The following is a 17,965-nucleotide window of genomic DNA, read 5'->3' as shown; positions in this document are numbered from 1 at the left end:
AAGAATGAAGCAGACAGGGATATATATAGTTTGTAGGAAAGTTCCTGCGGTCCTCTGGAGTAAACCAGGCTCTCCTGTCTGTCTATGGTGCATAGGATGAAGGATGGAAGGATTGTGCCAGACAGGTATGTAGATTGTAGGATAATTCTGGAGGTCCTTTGAGGTGAACCAGGCACTCATGTCTGGGAGATATGAAGGTTATGGAAATTACCCTGTCATTTTTGTTCCATTATTCCCCAGAAGTGCGACTTCCTACAGGCTACCAGGTAGTTGACTGGAGAACAACTCCTTCCTTGGTACCTTCATTTTGGATTTCCCTGAGAGGGAAATTCTAGAACAACCTCTTCTTCATGTTGATACGAGAGGGCAAAGACTGTGGCTTGACCAGTCTGAGGGGAAACATACAATTTCATTAACTGCTTGAAACCAGTCAAAGAGGTGGACCAGTGAAATACATATTGCGGTCTGTCATGTTCAAATACATATGTAGTCAAAACATGGGTCAGTATTGGTCAGTATTCACCCCTGTAAGGTGAATATCAATTAATTGAGCATTAGGGCTAAGATCTCTGGCTTTCTTCTAGGTGAGAACAAACTGGGCATGACGGCTGCTAGAAATTCCATAGACTGCCCACAGAAAACGAGGAAGTGCCAGATGGGACAAAAGAGGATAGATAGACTTGATCCCCCAGAAGAGAGTGTGACGTGTTTTGTCTTCAGTCTAGCTTTCAGGTGGCTGAGAGGTGAACAAGGAACTTGGGGGCATATTAACAAGGGCTTTATCTCCGCTTTAAAAGCCAAAGAAGCGGAGATAAAAATATCGCCCTATCAACAACAGGGTGCTAACATGCAAAATCGCATGTTAGCACCCTTTTTCACTACGCTTCCCTTTGCATCTCTAATGAGATGCAAAGTGGGCGTTCCAGAGCAAAATAATAGGAGAAATGGCACTAAGCGACATTTCTCCTATTATCAAGCTTCACGCTAACCCTGTTAGAGACATAAAGAGCAGCGCTAACCATGGTTAACGCTGCTTTTTTACGTCAGCTAATTTTCAGACTTAGCCATGTAATCCAATGGGAGGTGGATTACGTGGCTAAGTCCACCATGGGCTATCAACAAGGATATCCCTATCCTTGTAGTTTTATCGCTGCATTACCAGCGATAACCTCCCAAATGCCGCTATCGCTGGATTTTTTATCGCCTAGACGGTTAGCGTTGTTAATAACGCGATAACCAGGCGATATTATCCAGCGATAGCGGGCGTTAAAAAAATTAACGCTAAGCGCCCTTAGCGTTAATTTTCCCTGTTCCTTGTTAATATGCCCCTTGGAACCTAACTCTCCTGAAGAAGCTCCATTGGCTTTGAATCAAGAAACTAAACTCTCTGATGGAAAAAGTTGCAGCCAGTATGCACTTCAGGAGAATGTTATCTGAAAAAGGAACCCAGCAGTGCTGGAAGGACAAATGAGGAAGTTGGGGTTAGAGCCAGCCACTAGGAGCAAGACTCCGCTAACCCAGTCTATCCATACAACTAGGCCAGAGATACATCAGAAAGCTCACAAATGGAGGGATTTGTTTTGTATTCCTGCCCATGCCTGGGGTGCTGGAAACACTAATAGGCAAGAAAAGCCCAACCATGTCCACTGCTTTTATAGATATGTCCCCAAGAAATGATGGTACCCCACCATGGGACCCGAGTGACACCACTCTATTTAATGATCCCTTTTAGGCATGAATGCTGCTGGAAAGAGAATCGTGCAGGCTGCGAGCCCTGGGACTGGCCTTGTGTGGCCCTGTGAATCAGGTCCCCAGACACAAAGGCTCTCCAATGCTTCCTTGACTCCATTCGATTCTAGAGCAGGAATGAGGGGCTACACCACCAAGATGCAGAAAGAGAGTGCTGGGTGGGTGAGGTAGCTTGGGTAACTGCATGCATCATTGGAGCCCTGAGACCACCAGTCCATCAGCAAGGTTGAACTGGCCTGTAGGGCAATCACGAAAACAACAGTTGATGGACAAAATGCAGAACAATGTCATACATTCACCCCAGTACAGAGATATGGGCCTAAATCCATCGTTTGTTTGCTCACCATGCCATTCTAGTTAGAACCCAGCCATATGCAAATCAGCCTTGACCCTGTGCCTTATGGGAACAGTCCAGCCCAAACTGCCAAACCAGGTCCTCCTTGGACTGGAACCAAGCATCCTAGGACCGGTTTAGGGGTTTCACCCCTCTTCAGCTAGGATAGCTTGATTCCAGTGGCATGGAGAGCACAGGACTTACGTCTGAGGAAACCCCTCCCACTCGAGGTGACAAATGCAAAAACAACAGTTGATGGACAGAATGTAGAACAATGTCATACATGAATGTTTTGATTTGTTCTGCATTCCATCCATCAATTGTGTGTCTTTTGCTTTCTCGCCCTAAGTGCGCCAGGTATACTCAGACGTGAGTCCTGGGCTCACTGTGCCACTGGAATTAAGCTATCCTGGCTGAAGAGGGGTGAAAACCCGAAACCAGTCACTGGATGCTTGTTTCCGGTCCAGGGAGGACCTGGCTTGGCAGTTTGGGCTGGACTATTCCCATGAGGCACAGAAACAGGCATCTGCTTACCAGAATTGATTAAAGAGAGTCATCATACCACAGCGTTGGGTGGACCGGCCACAGAGGAATTGACCAGGGTTGGGCTTGTGAAGCCATCCATTCGTGAATCGGCACATCACCAAAGCTATAGGGTGGCAGCTCTGAACAACTTGAAGGGTCTCCAGAAAAGTGAAAGACTCCAATGGAGACCAAAAAAGAGGTCACGTTTCCTATAATTATCAAAGATGACCCAGAGGGCAGCACGTCACAAGGCCTCAGAAATGGTTTGCATAAACAAGATCCCAAACAGCGTCAGATAGAACACTACTTTCCACACCAGTAAGTTCCACCAATGGTTACATTGCTGCCACTTTCTTGAAACCACCACCACCATTCGATGCCGACAAAAAGCAAAATATTGGTGACAGGTGGGCTGCTTGGATAGAGACATCTGATGATTTCACTGATGCAATAGAAGAAGCAGATAACAAGATTATCAAATACCTTAAGAATCTAACGGCTAAAGGTGTAAAAGAAGTCATAAAGAAAATACAGCAAGCTGACAAAATGACCTACTGTCAAATCTAAGCAGCCTTGAATCTCAAGTTCAACCCAATGCAAAATGTAGATTACGAAAGATACATTTACAGTCAAGAATGACAGAAAGTTGATGAAACCATGTCAAAGAATTTGAGAGACTGGATACGCGCATTAAACACTATAAGTTTAATGAATTTAAAGATGAAGAAGCTATACGTCTTACAGTTATTGACAGATGCCTGTCAGATTCATTCTGATGACGAATGTTGAGAGTAAGTCTTGATGTGGAGAGAGTTCTCATGGCTGCCAGTGCTGAAGAGCGTGCTGATCGATAAGCTGCTGACATGGAGGCCTGAGTGCACAGAGTGAATAAGTCATGAACATGAAAAGTAAGCTAAAGGAAAAAGCAGTTATGCTTCAGGTGTGGAATTTTGATTCCGCACAAAGGTAAATGTCCTGTCATTGGACCGATCTGCAAAGGCTGTGGAAAGGAGAATCATTTTGTAATGGTTTGCAAGGTGAAGGAAAAAGTAAGTGCATCACAGTGCAAAGGTAATATCACCGCCAAACATTCCGGAAGCGACATTCAACGCATGCCCACAAGACCAGGTGACCATATCAGTTGATGCAAGTCAACACCAAACGAAATCCATTGTCATCTAAGTCATCTTCAAACAGTTCTTCATTCTCAATGTCAAGAGAAATTGAAGAAGATGGTTGTGCAATGTCAATGTTTACCTCAGAAAAACTTTTTCATGTTGGACTGGCAGAGTGTGAAGAAAATTCCAGAGCAAAGAAAAGTTGACATGCAAAATCACCAAAGTCATTCAAACATTGTCAGAAGATTACACTACAAGTAATCGGTTGCTGAATATCTTTTATTAAGACAGTGATGCATCGATAAACATCATACCCGAGGAGAAATACAGTGAATTATCTCCATTGCCTCGACTTACATAATTGAAAATCAAAGTGTATACATGCGCTGCATCTACGCCATTAAAAAGTTAAGGTTCATTTGTACCAAAAATAAAGCACAAGCAAACAAAAGCAAACAAAAGTACAAGCGCACATTTATGTACTTCAAGGTACAGTGTCAAGTGCCTGTTTACTCAGCTTCAGAACACCTGCCGATATTGGACTGATATCAGTTAATTATTACATGAATGCTCATCATGAAATAGTAAGTCAGTTGTCTTTCATTGTTTCATAGGTTAGGAAAACTCAAGACTTTGAAAGTACAATTACTAATTAATGAGGACGTCCATCCTGTTGCTCAAAGACACAGATGAAATGCATTTCATTTACAGGAAGCTGTTGAAAAAGAACTTGAATCCTTACTCAATATTGTTAGAACTGGGGGTCTCTAGTTGGCTGAGGTAGGTACCTTAGGCCAAATAGAGACCCTTGCTTCTACGTCAGGGAAAGGAAGGGCACCTTCTCAGATAGCCCCTGCTTACCCCCTTGGTTGCTTGGCACGAGCAGACAGGCTTATCTTCAAGGCAAGTGTGTAAAGTATTTGCAACCACGATCTCAGCAACCCTATGATGACACCACAAATGGACTCCACACAAGTTTCATAAAAAGACAATTATATGTTTCTATAAAAAGATATACGATGAGACCACACAATAAAAATCCAACATGTGCGTATTTGTAATATTTCACCATGCCGGTTATTAGGCTGGCAAGTCCTTGTAGGTTCTTGCAGTAGTAATGAGCAATTCTCTATGATCCCCTGCAGTCCTAATACAATGCGATGCAGTTCGTAATGCAAGAATCAGGCACTTTGTAATGTCAAAATAATGCAGTTCGTTATGCAACAATCAGGCAGTTGTTATTGCCAAAATAATGCAATGCGTAATGCAACAATCAGGTAGTTTTTTATGCAAAACTAATGCAATGCGTAATACAACATTCAGGCAGTTCGTAATGCAAAAAAAATCCAATCCGTAATGCAACAATCAGGCAGTTCGTTATGCAAAAAGAATGCAATGTGTAATGCAACGATCAGGCAGTTTACTATGCAAAAATAATGCAATGCGTAATGCAACAATCAGGCAGTTCGTTATGCAGAAATAATGCAAAGGGTAATGCACTCCGGCACCGATCACGGTGCTTTAGACGGTCTCTATGCCACTCGTACTGACTCGCGGTCAGCTTCTGCCAACATATGCCCCCAACACGGGTATGGTGTAAACCAAAGAGCAGCTCCACACTCTGGCACCGGTACTGCCACTCCTTGGCAAATACCGGCCGCGATACGAGCTTGAGCGATGAGAGAATGGGAAAGGCCGAGAGCATCCCTCTCTGAGCCTGCACCCCACCCCAGGCGGCGACACACGTTAACTGGGATGTGCGACCTCGCTTTCCTCTCCTCTCCTCGTGACTTGGGCCTCTGATGCGACTTTGTTTATTTTGTTCAGTGGAACTTGGGCCCCCATCCGACGGGTTTTGTTTGAGGTCCCGCTTTGGCAACGGTGGGCTTGGGTTGGCGGCACAGCTCCTCTGAGGATGCCTGTCCGGGCCGATGGCGATGACGAACATCTCAGGCTCCAACAGGGCACACGCACACAGTGTCGCTGAGACTCAATTGAGTTCCGCGTGTGCACGATCACAGGGCAATCCTCACGAAGGTCTCAGGCTGCACGAAGCACACGCACTCAAGGTCGCTGAGACTCACTTGAGTTCCGGGTGAACACGATCACAGGGCAATCATCAAGAAGGTCTCAGGCTGACCGAAGCACACGCACACAGCGTCGCTGAGACTCACTTGGACTCCGGGTGCACATGATCACAGGACAATCCTCAGGAAGGTCTCAGGCTGCACAAAGCACACACACACACAGCATCGCTGAGACTCACTTGGATTCTAGGTACACACGATCACAGGACAATCCTCACGAAGTTCTCAGGCTACATGAAGCACATGCACACAGCATCGCTGAAACTTACTTGGATTCCAGGTGCCCACGATCACAGGGGAATTTTTACGAGGATCTTAGGCTACAAGAAGCACACGCACACAGCATCGCTGAGACACACCTGTAAACTTTTATGTTCCTGGGTTTCCACAACAGGGAGCCAGCTCTCCTCAGGCCCTTGGGGATAAGTTACTTCAGGACACATCACACAGCAAAGTCCTTTCAAGCAGGGGGACACAGCACACAACAAAGTCCCTTAACCTCTCCATGGTTAAATTAGCAAATTGCAGGCCAGCCTCAGAACACACAGCAAGGGTCAGCCTTTCCTTCAGTCTCTTCTTCCTTGGCAGAGGTTCCTCTTGACCACGACGTAGTTTCAATCCTTTACAGTCTTGAACAGTTCCATTCCAACGTTCAGGGGCTTCAGCTCTCATAGTTATACCCCTAAATGTCTTTGAAGTCTTTGTGTTCAGGGGGGCACTGACCCCTGTCCAAACCAGTTCTGGGACTCTCCCTACCAGTTTCACCTTATTCTTTTGATAGTGGGGGTCTGGATCCTCAATCACTCAGCAGGAGATGGAGCCATTGTTTTATGACAGCAACCGAGGCCTCTTCACGTTCAGGGCTACTCCTCCCCCCTACACTCCAGATGCAGGTCAGCCTGTTGCTGTCTCACCTCCTCCCCTCGGTCAAGACATTCCCCAGATCCTATCACTTTCAAATCCAGACAGTCAATCCACAACCAGGCAGAGACACACAGAAATGTTAGAACACAAAAACCCAGCCACTTCTAAAAGAGTGGTTTCTAAACACACAATGCAAAAACCACCTTCACTAAAATATGTGTTATTGAATTGTGAGTTCAGGCACACTAAACTTCACCTCTCAATCTTAAGCCTATTGGAAGATAGGCTGGAAACATATTACACAGCCTTCCCCAATCTGTCCTATGGGCAAGATGGCCTTTCAACAGTGAAAAACTAAATGGAGAGTATTTCACTGTTAGGACATGGTACACACCCCAGTACATCTCCTACCTTTCACATACACAGCACCCTGCCCAGGGGGGTAACTTGGGCCTACCATAGGGGTGTCTGATGTGCATAAAAAGGGAAGGGTAAGGCCTGGATAGTGGCTGCACTTGTCAGGACAACAAGGCAGTTTAACAAACTGCGCGCAGGCACTGCAGTGGCAGGCCTGAGTTCTCTCTTTAGGGCTACCTGTGTGGGTGGCACAATTAGTGCTGCAGGCCCACTAGTAGCATTTGCATTACCCCCCCTGGCACAAATAGTGCACTTTACTAGGGACATTACTAGTAAGGCAAACATACCAATCATGGACAATCAATTACCATTCTACTTTATACAGGGAGCACTTGCACTTTGACACGGATAAGCAGTGGCAAAGTACCCAAAGCATCTAAGTAGGCAACACCATGTCAGAAAAAAGGTCTAGGGGGAAAGCAAAAATTTTAGGGAACGTTAGCCAAAAAGGGCCAAGTCCAACAAGCATATCAATGAGAGTTTCACTGGTCCAGCGCCATGGGTTTCTCCCATAGTAGTGGCACCAGAAAAAAAGTGAAGGAGCTGTACGCATCTGTGTTGATATGCATCAAATGAACAAGGCAATTGAAAGTGAACAACATCCAGGTCTTCACATTGCTGATATGAAAACACAATTGAATTTTGTGAAGATCTTCTCTCGCCTTGATTTGAATAAAGGATGTCATCAGTTGGAACTCAAGGAGAATTGCAGGAACATGACAACCTTTTCTACACATATTGGTCTGTTCCACTATAAAAGACTAAGCTTCATTTTGACATCAGCTGCAGAGATTTTTCAAGGATTTAAATTAATTGACATATCATACAGTTTGTCATGAATGCTTTCAATTATAGTGATGACATTTTAGTTGTCGGAGCTACACATAAGTAGGAGCATTGAAAAGCGCACACACAAGTGTGTCGTTTGCTCACTGATGCAGGTTTAACTTTGAATGGTGATAAATGTGAGTTCTGTAAGACATCCCTAAAATTCTTTGTCCATTTCTTCTCTGATGGGGGTATGACACTCGATCCAGCAAAAGTGCAAGCATTGTCAACTACCAGTCCCCCACACGCTGAGTCCATGTTTTATTTATTGCTTGACATGCCCAGCTACTGTTCTAGATAAGTTAGAGTCTTTTCCACCATATGTGCTCGGTTAAGAGACTAAACGAAAAAGAGTGTTTCATTTAATTTGTCACACGAATACGTGCAAAGCTTCAAGAAAATCAAACAAGCTATCGAGCCGCTACTGAAATGGCATACTTTGATCCAAAGCTTCATACCAAGGTTGTTGTTGATGCTAGCCCCATTGGGTTAGGCGAAATCCTTGCACAGCACAGCAAACACCCAAATGCTCAGAGACATATTGTGGCATAGGCAAACAGAAGTTTGTCCCAAACTGAACGTGCTTCTTCACAACCTGAGAAGGAAAGTTTAGCAGTGGTGTAGGCTTGTGAACATTTCCAGGTATTTTTATATGGCAAGCCTTACATACTTGTGACAGATCATCAAGCATTGTTGACCACCTTGCGCAATCCAAAGGCAAAGATGCCTCCTTGCATTGGACATTGGATTCTAAGATTACGAGAACAGAACTACACAATCGTGCACCATCCAGGGAAACATCAAACCCCAACTGACTACTCCTCTGCAGTACCCTGGCACACCTTCCAAGATAGCTGAAGCTTACATACATTTCATTGTGAAATTAAAGACATCAGGTGCCATTTTGTTGGAAAAAATTGTCACTGCCACAAGTCAAGAAAGTGACATGTTAAAACTAAATGACATTATTGCACATCAGTCTTGGAACAAGCACCCTCAATGTCTTACCAGTGACAGTGAATACCAGAAGTTTAAAAATGTCAAAGATGATCTGTCCATTACTCAAGAAGGCATTATCCTGAGAGGTTCCAGAATTGGGTTTTTTGGAGAGTCAGTGACAACAGATAATTGAAGTTGCCCATGAAAGACATTGTGGAATTGCTGCCACAAATCAAGCTCTCCAATACCGAGTCTGGTTTCCTCATCTCTATGAGAGTTGAAAGAGAATTGAAGGCATGTCATCTATGCAACTGCCTTTCATCAAAAAACACTCAACACACCTTAAAAATGTCAGAGCTGCCAAAGCATGTATGGGATAGAATTGCCGTTGACTTCTTGGTCCTCTTGACAATGGACATCACCTGATGGTGATTGTTGATGAATATTCTTATTTTCCATTGATAGAAGGTCTTTCATCTATCACTCAAGAAGGAGCCATCAAGAAATTAGCCGGCATCTTCGCAACATGGGGTGTTCCTGCGATCTTAAAATCTAACAATGGCCCACCTTTCAACAGTCGAGAATTCCGAGATTTTCTTAGTCATCTTAATATGAAGCATCAGTAGAGCACAACTCTTTGGCCACAGGCCAATGGCCTTGTCATACGTTTCATTAGTACTCTTAAGAAAGCTGTTTGGCGTGCTGTATTGGAAAAGCTTGACCTTAAAACTGTCTTGAAGTCTACTCTTCGACCTTACCATTTGACTCCTTACTCAACCACAGGTGAAAGACCTGCAACCTTGATGTTCAGGAGAGCCCTGATGACCAAGTTACCTCAATGGACCAACAGTAGATCACATACTGAGGAAGACACCTGTATAAAAGACTTGGATCATAAAAAAGAAAATAAAGGCCTATGCAGAGAAGCACCGACATGCAAAAGACATTACTTTCACTAGAGGAGATTGAGTGCTTGTCTGTCAGTCTAGAAAATTAAAATCTGATGCTCCCTTTGATGTGGAGCCCCTAATGTTGTGACCAGCAAAGGACACATGGTGACTGCCGAATGTCCTGGAAAGTCCATTGTGTGAGATTCCTCACATTTCCGACAATTGGCTTGTCGCTCATCAGGCATTGATGTCAACATACAGACTGGGCCAGAAAGAACAATGGGAAATCCCTTTACTGCAGTTTTTCTTACATCTCCAACGCAGATCACAGACACATCTTCTGCCTGTCCCCAGTTTCCAACAAAACGATCAGGACGTGTGATCAGAGCACCCTGAAGACTCAGTGAAGAGCAATGATTGTATATGTTTGTAAAAACGTTATTTTTAATTTAACAGTGGGGTAGACGTAGTGTTGTGTGAGTTAACAATGATGGAAACCTTCTGGCTCCTGATGGACTCCGTAGAACTGTGAAATAAGTGTTAGAGCGTAGTGAAGTGAATGCAGGTTTAAAATGTTGAGATTGCAGTTACACTAGATGAATAAAGACGTGTAATACTAAGCTCCATGAGTGGCATAGTCATTGGCCGGTACCCAGGCTGAGGAGGACATTAAAATGACAACCACACATGTTCACTTAAAGCTTCCCATGTATTGGTTTCAGAATTAAGAACCCTGATCATGCCTCTGATGTCAGGGGTGGTACACAAAGTACAAACTCCTTTAAATCTGTCTACTGTCTTGTTGTGGGCTGAGGGTAACATGTTGTGGTGTCAGCACATGATTATAGTAGAAGGAATACACTTTTTTGCATATCACCTGTACAGTGGAGAACCATACTACCCTCTCTTAATAAAAATTCAGCACAATCCATGTGCCTGCAGCTGAATCCTTTAATGCACCCACAAGAGTTATATATGAAGAGTGCATATAGGTGTTAGGGTGAGAATGGAGTGTGTGTTTCACTGAATATTAATAGGAAGCCATCTTGGAACTTTCTTTGTGAGTTTGAATCACAAGCCTGCTTAGATTCTTTGGTGGATTGAGGGAATCCTTGGAAAATTTCACAGTCTTTTAAGTTGGCCAGGCCCTAGAAGCTGAAGGGTGGGGAGGAAGAGAGATTCTCCTTTGAAGGGCAAAGGCTGCATATTAACCTTCATGATTATTCTGTACCTGACAATGACACTAAAGACATGTATTTGTTGCAAACATTAAGAATGACTCTCCCTCCTAAGTGCCTTTGTTTTTCACCTCTTCCATGGCACACTCTTCCTGTTATTATGCAATACAAAAACTATGGCCTAAGCAGTCTGTGTTGAAATGTTTCAACACAGCCAAACCAAGCTATGGCACAAAACAGAAAGGGCCTATTAAACTCACATTGAAATTGCCAGCCAGCAATAAATAATGGATAGAAACCCCAGGTCAGTCTTCCTGGAATTTCTACTGACCGGCGCCCAAGCTCCATACATCTGTATGAGGGAAAGGTTTTCTGAATTGTAGGGCTGTTGTCATAGATGCCAACTCCCCAGACGGGGGGCCTGGTGTCAGGAATGACATTTCATAGAACACTGACAGCTCAGGGTGAGCAATAACCTCTCATATGGACATTAATATCGTCAGAACAGGTACAAACTTTGGTGGACTCATTACAATCATGCCTCCTGTGCCCAGCTCCTATTTTTCACTAGCAGCCAATGCTGTTGAGTCTAGGGCAGGGCAGCACCGGGCTTTCCTCTATGGACAAACAGCAGCACTGTAAGTGCACGTGTTGGTTTGGCAGGCCGTCATAGGACTGTCAAACTGACATGCGCACTTGAATTTCTCCAACCCAGCAGTATTGTGCAGCTGGATGGAGAATGGGCACAGGTCCTCAGTCCCTTAGTGAGCGCCTAACCAGGCCACTTAGACCAATCCTAGCACTGCTCTGTTGCTGGGTAATAGCATGAGAGCAGCGTCTGAATTGGGTGGGGAGTCTGGGTGCCTGTGCTGAGCCATGGACTTCAGGGAAGAGAGGAGCACCAAGGCAGCCTGCAGTGGTAGCGGCATGTAAGTTCTTTGTAAAAAATTATTATTTGCCTCACCACTTTATTTTGGCAGCAGCTGCTCCTGCCTGTGCCTGTAGAAATATATTATTGTATTAGAAAATAATGCCTACCATAGGTTTGTTTTTTTGTAGCATAGCTAGGCCGTATTAGTAAGAGTATGTGTCACATTGCAGCAATGTGCGTGTTTATTTGCCGTACACCAGTGGCAGGAGTTCATATTTTTTATTTGTTTTCATAAAATGATAACAATTCTGCCAACCCTAGTCTCTGTCCTTGTGTGCAAAAGTAACTTATCTCTAGCTTGCTTTGGAAGGAATGTACTTTTGTTGAAACATTGCAAGATTATGAGATAAATCTTCATGGTTATGAATGTCCAGAAGGAGTTCTTTGTTCTCTTGTGTTTTTGCATTAATAAAACTTATGATTCTTTTATGCAACAAATTATGTATTTCCCAGTCAATGTAAATATTGTGCAAGTACATATTATTTTGCAATTAATAATATGATTGATGCAGTGCAAGTAACATTTTTAGTGCTGCATCTCTTTGTAAAATCGTGCTGTGAATTTGAGCGTTTTCTTTGTGCAGAAAATTATAAAAGATGTGTTTTTTTAAAAAGAGCCAGACTTTTCTCACTTTTCCATTTGACTTTAATGCTTGTTGCTTGGAGAGAGGTAGATGCTCTTGGTTCTTTCTGTATTTAGATTTATTTACTATATAATATTACGTTGATTATTTACCTGATGCGCTGTTTGTTTCATGTCTTAAAGGCAGATCATGTTGCATTATTTTGATTTTGGTTTTATGCTAATTCCCTTGATTAACTAACTTTACTTTCAGTAATGATACTATTATTTCAATAAATCTACAAATCCTGAGAACCATAAAAGCCTTAATGTTCAGGTTTTCCTAATGGTCTTGACTGAGCATTAGAGTTCAGGATTCTCCCTTTACTGTCCTTCGACCTTCCTTAATTGATTAGGAGTGGAGCATCAACATGTCCTTCTCTATGAAGCCTCACTTTAGCCTAACAAGGCTTCAACAAGGATCTGTTAGGAAGGCTCCAACTTCTTCTACCTGAGAATACTTCCATGTCTTAGAAACATCACTGACAGGAACTCAATTTCCTTGGAGGTAACACAAAAGGGAGCCCTTACCTTTTTATCAATTCTCGTTTTAGGATTCGCACCAGTTCTGATGTAAAGACAAAGGCCCTGATTATGATGTTTCGGTGAGGGAACCGCCCGACCACAGGTCGGTGGTTCTAAACACCTGATTAGGATGTGACCGCACATGGTGCGGTCGCAAACTCCCATTTCTCTAAGGGAGCTTGTGTGGCAGGCGGAAACCGCCTGCAGCACAAGCTCCCATTGAGAAACACCATCCTTATGGTATTATGAGGAGCTTCCGACCGACCGACGGGCTCCATGAGCTCCTCGGAAGGCATCGATCGGTTCCTCCTGCTGCTGCCTCCGAGCACATGCATCCTAATGCTTTGGTCAGACAGCAGCTGTAGATGCGGTTCAGACAGCAACCAACAGGCTGTCAGGTGCGGTCCGAACCGCATCGTAATGAGGCCTTATATTCATTACTTAGTTTTCCATTTTGTTTTTCTGTTATATTAATCCTGTTCCCTTCTAAAAGCAACTCTATGTATGGGGAATGCATTCCAGCTGTAATAGTTTTCTTTACAAAAATGCTGAAGTCCAGGTTCTAACCCCAATCAGTAAATTTTCATTTCCATGTTTCATAGCTGCCAAATCGTTTTATTTCATGTCAGGCACAAGGAACGCACCGTAGCGTGTATTAGCCAACAGCATAATACATATCTCTAATGGGTAAAGAGAACAGTATGCCCCAGATTGCAAAGGGCCATCTGTAGGTAAAATGCCAGATGTTGTCAAATGTGTTCCTCGTGGCATGAGGCCACTTGTTAGCTATGCACAAACACACACAGTATGAAGTTATCTCATGAATATCTGGATAATTGCCTTTTCAGAGGAAAATTGAAGTTCACTCAGATTAAGTAACACATGAAGGTGACACAAACAGGTTCTTAATGTGAAGCCAAAAGACTTAACCCTATAGTTTGCTCGATCTTAGCCCTCTTCAGTAGGTCACAGAAATGCTTTCATGACCTTCAACCTCTAAAGCATTCTGTCATTTGATGATGATATTCACCAAGTTGCATCAAGTTCAGGCCAGGGCAGGGCCGGACTGGCCATAGCAGGCATCGGGCATTTTCCTGGGAGGCTGGAAGTGTGGGAGCTGGTCTTGTCAGGGTGGAGGCCAGTTTTGTGACTGTGGGACAGTTTTGCAGTGGAGTTGCAATATCGGCCCCCATTAACAAAAGCAGCAGTGCTTCACACTTGCACAGCCCGGCCCTGCCCGGAGGCTGGTAGGACAAAATTGGCAGGGCTGCTTTGGGTTCCCAGTCCGGCCTTGGGCCATCGGTTCACTTTCTGAAGCCCAGTCTGCCTAATGTAGCCAGCAGCCTTTTTTTGTGATGCAATTCTTTATGTAGCCAGCAGTCTTGATGGATACATGTCTTGACTGAAGTATAACCCTGAGGAAGGTGGAGGTCATGTCATTTAAGAGACAGAACACTCTCTCACTGAGAGCTGTTTCCACAAGTCAAATCAATACAAGTCAATAATGTAGAGGAGGAAAAGGGAGACACTTTAAGAGACATCCTGGCTGGCCCTCATTTATTAAACACTTTGATATCATATCCTTACAGGAATCTTGATTAGGCTCAAACTCTGCATTGGACGCTTATACTTTGTTTTCCATCCCTGCATCTTATTCTTTAAGAGCCACTGGTTTCTGTGAAATTCAACAGTAAAATCTCTTTTTAGACACCATTTCTTGGTATTTTTTGTCTATATTGATCCATTCTAGAAACAAAAACTTTCTTATTGGTTGTGAATTTCTATAATTATATTTTTAATTAAATTCTGACCATTCCTTTTCCTATGTTCCTTTCTGCATGACATTTAGTGGTCATTTTATATTGCTCATGGGGGATTTTAATATACACTTGGGTCGCGAAACCTGCCATTTTAATGTATCCCCTATGCACGACCTATTGGATGATAGTCCTGCCCATTTTTCACTTGAGCTACAGTGTGTGTGGCTTTCAATAATATGTACCTGGATTTTAAATTACTAAACTGTTATGAATTGACTCTTTGTGATGTTGAGGTAACGCCCTACTTTTACAGGGAGAAACTGTACCATTGATTATATTTTTCTGTTTGCTGGTTTGACTAATATTTCTAACAACTCTACTGATTTGTGTGATCACAACCCTCTTTACATTTCTCTTGCCTCGTTGAATTGTAAAGGTAACAATATTTCCTTCAGCGAACTAGAATAGTCGGACAAGGTCATAGAATCAGATGGGAATTAGTGAGTCTTAATTCTATGGCAGGACCGGAGGCTTCGGATTATGCTAATATCTCTCTTCGCTTTATTACAAATGAAACATCCAGCAGCCAGAAATCTAAGAAACATCGTCATGAACAAGAAAAAACTACAACTCCCTTGTGGAAATTTAGTTTGTAACTGAACATTATCTGCGCCATCTTGCCTCTCCCCAGCACCACGCACAGCGAACGCACGGCCGCCATTTTAGGCACCCCACTCTCTCCCTCGTTCATTGCCGATCGCCAGCGCGTCCCCCTGGCGCTGCAAGCATCCCCCGCGCGCCGGCCACCCCGCTCTCTCATACACGGGCCATAAACCCTCTCCTTCTGCGCGACCCTGCCATGGAACCACATCACACGCCTGACCGACATCCCATACATGGTCATGCATCTCTTTGATAACCCCCTTCCTCTGCGCCCCATTGTACGAACCGATCCCAGGCCATCACCTAGCCCTGCGGATGCAGTTTATTACCCCTACTGTAAGGGAAACACCCCACATCAAAGGGATTACAGTAGATCAAAGCCCCTACCCCCTGAGACCCGGCCGGTCGCACCCACCCCCGGGAATTGGCGGAATGTCCAGCTGTGTGATAGCCATCTCCTACTGTGGATGGGGTGGGGACTTCCACTGTAGATATGTGTGGGAACGAGCTCGAAGTGGGGATTCCGAGGATGTTCTTTCATGTTCCAAGACAATCTCAAGAATGTGCCATGTATGATAACTCTGCAATAAAGTCATAAACCTGTGTATAAGAGGCGAGGCCTCAGAGATGCAGTTAGAGCACCTCGTGACGATACCTCGCTGTCTGATCTGATGTGTTCTGCTCCGACGGAATAAAAACTTTGTTTCCTGCCTTCCAGTCTCCGGCGCCTGCCTCTTTCATTGGTAAATTATCGAATGGTATGAGAGGCGATTACCGCCGGGCAATACTTGAAGGGTTATCGACTGAAACTGCCGCTACCATTTAACAATTGGCGTCCCAAACGTGGGGCCCATCAGCGACACGTGGATCCAGTGGGAGAGGTCCTGACGACAGAGTGAACGACTGCAACGATCGGGAGAGCTCCTGCCCGATAGACCCTCGTCTGGCAGCCGATCATCCGAACTTCACTGGTTCCGAGCAGACCTCTCTCGAGTGATCTACGGTCCTGACTGGGAACCATCAGGAGTGCCGCGGCAAATACGGAAAGTAGAGGACGATCGGGCGCTGGAGGCGGAAGACGAGAAACTGTCCACGCGGTCCGGGTAAAGTCGTGAAACACGACAAATTGCGAAATAATTGATTGATTATCTGAAATACTAGTATTGCTCATTGATTGTTCTCTTTGAGATATTCACTGTCTACAAACGGGGAGGAGTAGAAACTCTCTCTCTCTCCCTTTGCAGATAGTGAAGGGTAGGTAACGCAGACTTTTGTCCCCGTTGTAACCCGTCGTGCCTATCTTTATCTCCCCACTGATTGATTGTCCGAACATTGATTGTTTTGAAGAATAGTGCTCTTTGAGATATTCTCTGTTTGCAAATAACGTAGAATAGAAATATTCTGTCTAGTCTTTGCAAATAGTGAAGGGTAGGTAACGCAGACTTTTGTCCCTGTTGTAACCCGTCGTGCCTATCTTTATCTCCCCATTGATTGATTGATTGATTGTCCGAACACTAGTTGTTCGATATAGGTTCTTTGGAGGTATTCTCTGCTTACAAATAACGAGGAATAGAGATATTCTGTCTAGTCTTTGCAAGCAGTGAAAAGATAGGTAGTGCTGACTTTTGTCCCCGTTGAAACCCGTCATGCCTATCTTCTCCCCACTGATTGGTAGTTGGTTCTGCCCGGACCGCTTATTAGTGAACCATCCGGCTCCTCTGGAAGGCACCCCTAATAAGGACATGTTCACTAAAATACGAACTAATCGCCGTAGTTTATAGCAAGCTGTGGCATAAAATATACAAAGGGGGACCCCGAGAGTCAGTGGCCACTGGTAGGATCCTTTTTGACCCTACAAAACTAAAGAAACGCTAGGAAATAGCCCTTTGTAGGATATATGGAACTAGGGGAAGGAACCAAGCTCACGGTAAAGACGGCCACGAGGTAGCCCGGCCCCATCGCTCTCACTGCCTAAACATGTCTGCCCTACCACCCACCCCACCCAATAGACCCAACCGGAAGTCCGTTGATACCCACCATCAACGTCACCGAACTTGACTAGGATCACGCGCAATTGGACAATGCCATTTTCCGATTACACTAACTAGATTGCAAATATGTACAACACTCCAACAAAGTAGTATGGTTAAACATTTTAATAACTTATAGGTATAACAACATTCCGACACGATGAACAGGTTAAAACACGTTTTAAACAACTATTTACATGACAGTCTGCTGCGACCTGCATCCCAAAGCATTTACGTCCACGTGACACCGTCCTCGCCTCTCCTTCCTCGAAGTTGCAACATTGGCCTGTTTTGGGCGGTCCTTTTAGTCGGTTTTGGGCTATAAAAGCCATGCAAAAATCCATTGACATCAGTGGCGGACGACTGTGCGAATAGGCCGGAGGCTGCACGAAGCGCCGAAGCTCTGGCAGCGCCAAGGCGGAGTCTGCCACGCCGTGCGGATCTTCCCATTTTCTTCTTCTTCCTTCAATAACGAAGGGTGCCCTGGCGGGGGGAAGCGACGCAG

This window comes from Triturus cristatus, chromosome 3_1 (assembly GCF_964204655.1).
Source record: "Triturus cristatus chromosome 3_1, aTriCri1.1, whole genome shotgun sequence".
NCBI classification, from domain to species: domain Eukaryota; kingdom Metazoa; phylum Chordata; class Amphibia; order Caudata; family Salamandridae; genus Triturus; species Triturus cristatus.
Note: the sequence above shows the minus strand (reverse complement) of the source record.